The sequence below is a fragment of the Euprymna scolopes genome, chromosome 23 (genome assembly GCF_053919585.1).
Source record: "Euprymna scolopes isolate OS-2025 chromosome 23, ASM5391958v1, whole genome shotgun sequence".
NCBI lineage: Eukaryota > Metazoa > Mollusca > Cephalopoda > Sepiida > Sepiolidae > Euprymna > Euprymna scolopes.
In genome coordinates, this window is record NC_136504.1 from 52,269,428 (window position 1) to 52,275,427 (window position 6,000).

Consider the following 6,000-nt stretch of genomic DNA (forward strand, 5'->3'; position numbering starts at 1 on the left):
GTGCACATCTGTACAAATCTTCAATCATAATACTAATAGAAAACAAAAAGTAATTTAAAAAATTCATTGAAAAAACAAAAACAATCGTTTGCTATCAGTTGTTTCACTATATTTTTTTTGAACAAAAAATAAATATTTATGAAACTTACCATATAAGTGGGGGTGGGGGGTCCTTAATTTCAATTTTTTTCCTTTAATTTTTTAATTTTAATTCAAAATTTTCCATTAATTTTCATTGTATTTTCTTGACAAAAATTTTCATTGAAAAAACAAAAACAATCGTTTGCTATCAGTTGTTTCACTATATTTTTTTTGAACAAAAAATAAATATTTATGAAACTTACCATATAAGTGGGGGTGGGGGGGTCCTTAATTTCAATTTTTTTCCTTTAATTTTTTAATTTTAATTCAAAATTTTCCATTAATTTTCATTGTATTTTCTTGACAAAAATTTTCATTGAAAAAACAAAAACAATCGTTTGCTATCAGTTGTTTCACTATATTTTTTTTGAACAAAAAATAAATATTTATGAAACTTACCATATAAGTGGGGGTGGGGGTCTTTAATTTCAATTTTTTTCCTTTAATTTTTTAATTTTAATTCAAAATTTTCCATTAATTTTCATTGTATTTTCTTGACAAAAATTTTCATTGAAAAAACAAAAACAATCGTTTGCTATCAGTTGTTTCACTATATTTTTTTTGAACAAAAAATAAATATTTATGAAACTTACCATATAAGTGGGGGTGGGGGTCCTTAATTTCAATTTTTTTCCTTTAATTTTTTAATTTTAATTCAAAATTTTCCATTAATTTTCATTGTATTTTCTTGACAAAAATTTTCATTGAAAAAACAAAAACAATCGTTTGCTATCAGTTGTTTCACTATATTTTTTTTGAACAAAAAATAAATATTTATGAAACTTACCATATAAGTGGGGGTGGGGGGTCCTTAATTTCAATTTTTTTCCTTTAATTTTTTAATTTTAATTCAAAATTTTCCATTAATTTTCATTGTATTTTCTTGACAAAAATTTTCATTGAAAAAACAAAAACAATCGTTTGCTATCAGTTGTTTCACTATATTTTTTTTGAACAAAAAATAAATATTTATGAAACTTACCATATAAGTGGGGGTGGGGGGGGTCCTTAATTTCAATTTTTTTCCTTTAATTTTTTAATTTTAATTCAAAATTTTCCATTAATTTTCATTGTATTTTCTTGACAAAAATTTTCATTGAAAAAACAAAAACAATCGTTTGCTATCAGTTGTTTCACTATATTTTTTTTGAACAAAAAATAAATATTTATGAAACTTACCATATAAGTGGGGGTGGGGGTCCTTAATTTCAATTTTTTTCCTTTAATTTTTTAATTTTAATTCAAAATTTTCCATTAATTTTCATTGTATTTTCTTGACAAAAATTTTCATTGAAAAAACAAAAACAATCGTTTGCTATCAGTTGTTTCACTATATTTTTTTTGAACAAAAAATAAATATTTATGAAACTTACCATATAAGTGGGGGTGGGGGGGTCCTTAATTTCAATTTTTTTCCTTTAATTTTTTAATTTTAATTCAAAATTTTCCATTAATTTTCATTGTATTTTCTTGACAAAAATTTTCATTGAAAAAACAAAAACAATCGTTTGCTATCAGTTGTTTCACTATATTTTTTTTGAACAAAAAATAAATATTTATGAAACTTACCATATAAGTGGGGGTGGGGGTCCTTAATTTCAATTTTTTTCCTTTAATTTTTTAATTTTAATTCAAAATTTTCCATTAATTTTCATTGTATTTTCTTGACAAAAATTTTCATTGAAAAAACAAAAACAATCGTTTGCTATCAGTTGTTTCACTATATTTTTTTTGAACAAAAAATAAATATTTATGAAACTTACCATATAAGTGAGCGTGGGGGGGTCCTTAATTTCAATTTTTTTCCTTTAATTTTTTAATTTTAATTCAAAATTTTCCATTAATTTTCATTGTATTTTCTTGACAAAAATGTTCATTGAAATTACTATACGATGACTATTTTAATCTATATTTGTCCCCCCCCTTAATTTTTAAACATTTTGCAACCGTTTTAACATTATCCAGCATCCCCCCCCACACACAAAAAATGTTTTCGTTCAGCACTTTCCGGCAGTGTACAAAACCAGCCAGAATATTGTGATGATATCACAGTCCGTATTCTGTGTAAGTATCTAGTTTGCAAACCATCCGACACATGCCGGCAATGTAAAACAGACATTTGATCGAATATGAGAAATGAACATTGTATAAAGAATACTCGCACAGCACTCAAAATGCCAAAATGTATAAACCAAACAAAACAAGATGGCTGAACAAAGTTTTCATTGTGCGTTATTTAAGAAATAAGTTTCTGTGAATGTCTCCTCTTTATCTATTATTTGTGTAACTGAATCTTCACACTAAAATAATTGTATAAATAGAAATACTTTTATCAAATTCTTTTCAGTACAGCGTTTAGCTTTGTAGGAACCATAGATAATTAGCCTGTTTCTGAAATGCTAAAGCGTAATAATGCAAAGGTCATTTTTCGTCAAGTTGAAAACATTCGGATGCCAAAACATTTTGCTTGTTCTTGAGTTGTTAATCACTGCAACAAAATGTGGCTCCAGGCTGAAACGTGAGGTAAACAAGCTGCCGGTCAATCTCTTGTTTGTTTTTCTTTCTCCTGTTTTCAATTTGTTTGTTACATTTTGTTTTCAGGACATTTTATGACATATCGTGTATGTATATCCTCATGGCTGGTTGTATTCCAATGACCAAAGGAAAGAATCTGTTCACAATCATGACTTTCTTTTATTTATTTAATTTCGGCGAATGCCTATATTTTCTCCTTTACTGTCTTAAGTGTGATGCGCAAGTTATAATGAAAAACATTATCTTTAGTCCATTTGACTGCTCGTCAGAGACAATCAAATGTCAATAAAAACCAACACAATGCTCAAAAACTAATTAAAAGAAAGAAAGATGCAAAATACAGTGAATTAAAAACATGAAAAATTCACTTTAAAGATGACAATCAAAGCAAAAGGTCCCCCCGCCAAAAAACCATCTCTAACTCCATGTTGGGCATTCTCAAACCATGATATATATATATGTATATATACACATATTCTTCAGCAGTGTTTGCACTAATATTCTTTTAAAACATTTTAAATCAGTGGCATTAAAAATAAAGAAAAAGTTAAAAAAGGAAAAGCGAAAGAAAAAAAAAACATAAAATTGGTTTGGTTTTTTTTTTTTTTTTTTTTTTTTTACAAGGTGGTCATCACTTATCAAGGCCCGGAAGCCACTCGAGGATAAGGTTTTTTTTTTTTTTTAACACGGGTAACACCACATTATCAAGGCCAATAGGTCACTCGAGGATAAGGGTTAAACAGTGTACAGTAGAAATTGGACAATATAGTAATCATTATTAATGGAAATTCAGTAAATTTGTTAACTTATATGGAACGGCTCATCAAGAACTTGTTTACGTTAGACTTGAAAACAACCATATTGTAGTCAGCAGGAAAACAGAAGACAATTCCACAGGCATGCAGTTCTAAGAAAGAAGCTTTGTTCATGGAATCTACATTTAGGTTTAGGCACAGATAAAGAATGGAGGGAATTATTGATAGTGTTTTCAGCTAGACGAGTGTTTCTTGTGAAAGTTTGGCGAGGGGGAACCATAGACTGAAACTCAGTCGAACACTTTCCATGAAAATAACAATACATCAGAGACAAACTCGCAACATCTTTTCTGTGAGATAGAGATTGCAGGGAACAGAAAACGACATCTCCTACGAGGCTACGAAGTCTATTTTAAACTCTATCAAGGCAGGACAAATCCTTACTAGCAGCTCCTGCCCAGATGTGGCAACAGTATTCCATCCTTGGACGTACCTGGCTCATATAGATAGAGAATTGCATCAGCAGTGAGATATCTACTGGATTGATAGAAACATCCCACCATTTTTCCAGCGGCCTTGGCAACAGATTTGATGTACGTGTTCCATTTAAGATCAGGAGTAATGGTCAAGACCTGAAGCTTGTCAAAACCTGAGGCCTCCTAAAGACGAGAGCCATTCATTTCAATTGATGCCAGATGTGGATCAGAATGTTGATGATGTAAAGAGAGAAGCTTGGTTTTAGATGCATTAAAAGTAACCAGCGACTCCTTTCCCCATTGTACCACATGCTCAAGATCAGAGGAGAGAGAATCGGAGAGAACTTGGTCGTTTACTGTCTTAGATGTGCTACCATAAATGGTAGTGTCATCAGCATAAATGTCTACAAATGATATAAGGATGTGATTTGGAAGATCATTAATGTAGATCAGGAAAGGAGTTGGGCCCAGGAGGTTATTGCATGTACAGTACGTTAGTGTTAAGATTTAATAAAGTGTCTTACTTAAGGGGCTGGTTTATCAGGAATTTGTTTATGTTGGACTTGAAGACATCCAGATTGTAGTTAGGTGGGAAACAGGCAGACGGAACAGAGTTCCACAGGCATGCACTTCTAAGAAAGAAACTTTGTTCATGGAATCTACGTTTTGGTTTTGGCACAGATAAAGAGTAGGGAAAATTTTTGACAGTGGTTTCAGCTAGACGGGTGTTTTTCGTGAAAGATTGGCGAGGGGGAACCAGAGATTGGAGCTCAGACGAGTACTTACCATGGAAGGAACGATAAAACAAGGACAGGCTCGCAACGTCTCTTGTGGGAGAGAGGTTGCAGGGAAGAGAAAAGGGCATCCCCCACTAAGCCACGAAGCCTATTTTGTACTCTATCAAGGCAGGATAGGCTGTTTTTAGCAGCTCCTGCCCAGATGTGGCAACAGTACTCCATCCTTGGACATACTTGGCTTTTATATAGATAGAGAATTGTATCAGCAGTGAGATATCTTCTGGAGCGGTAGAAGGATCCTACTATTTTTCCAGCGACCTTGGCAATAGATTTTATGTACGTGTTCCATTTTAGGTTAGGAGTAAAGGTCAAGCCCAGAAGCTTATCAAAACATGGAACTTCCCCAAGTCGAGAGCCATCCATTTCAATTGATGCCAGATGGAATCAGAGCGTTGATGATGTAAAGATAGGAGTTTGGTTTTAGATGCATTAAAAGTAACCAGCCACCTCTTCCCTCACTGTACCACGCGCTCAAGATCAGAGGAGAGAGAATCAGAGAGAGCTTTGTCATTTACGGTCTTTGATGTGTTGTCATATAGATGGTCGTGTCATCAGCGTAGATGCCAACGAATGATTTAAGTATGTGTTTTGGGAGATCATTGATGTAGATCAGGAAGAGAGTTGGGCCCAGGTGGACCCCTTAGGGACTCCAGCATTAATACTGAGGGCCTCTGATTTCTGCCCATCAACCGCTACTCTTATGAGCCTATCAGAGATAAATGATTTAATGATCAAGAAAAACAGTATGAAAAACAAAGAAAATAACAGTTCATTGTAAAGTAGATTTTATCCTCACGTGTGAAAATTCCATGTTGCTCGGGATTGAATAGGGATCACTACTATGCATTTTTTTTTACTTTGCACATACCACCATATTACTTTCTTTGGTTTTACTGCCCCACCCCATCTTCCTCAAATGTTGGCAAACTCTTTGAAATGGTGTGTTATTCTTATGGTTTGAATTTCATTAAAATCGGATATACACATTTGAAGTTTTTAGGTGGTTCTGAACCCATGGATTACTTTAAGGCGGATACACATAGATATTCAACCCATAGGGGATAGCGCACACACACACACACACACACACACACACACACACACACACACATATATATAATGATCGTACACTCTCTGTCAAAAATAGTGGGAAACGTTATCCTCCGCCAATGTTCACATTAATTCATGTAAAAATAACGTTTGAATTGCTAAAGTTAAAAGAAAAAAAAAAAGGAAAGAAAGAAACGAAGAAAAAACGTATAAATCGGTAGAGAATGAAAAAAGTTTCATTATGAA

General features: G+C 32.5%; 1 protein-coding gene and 1 long non-coding RNA gene across 8 annotated transcripts in view; one reads left to right on the plus strand and one right to left on the minus strand.

Moving 5' to 3' along the window:
* The window catches only part of LOC145245893 (uncharacterized), a 321,405-nt gene that overhangs the window by 191,844 nt on the left and 123,561 nt on the right, over positions 1 to 6,000 (plus strand). The gene's annotated exons all lie outside the window — the stretch shown is intronic.
* Positions 1 to 6,000, minus strand: part of LOC145245895 (uncharacterized) — a 67,695-nt gene that overhangs the window by 60,899 nt on the left and 796 nt on the right. The gene's annotated exons all lie outside the window — the stretch shown is intronic.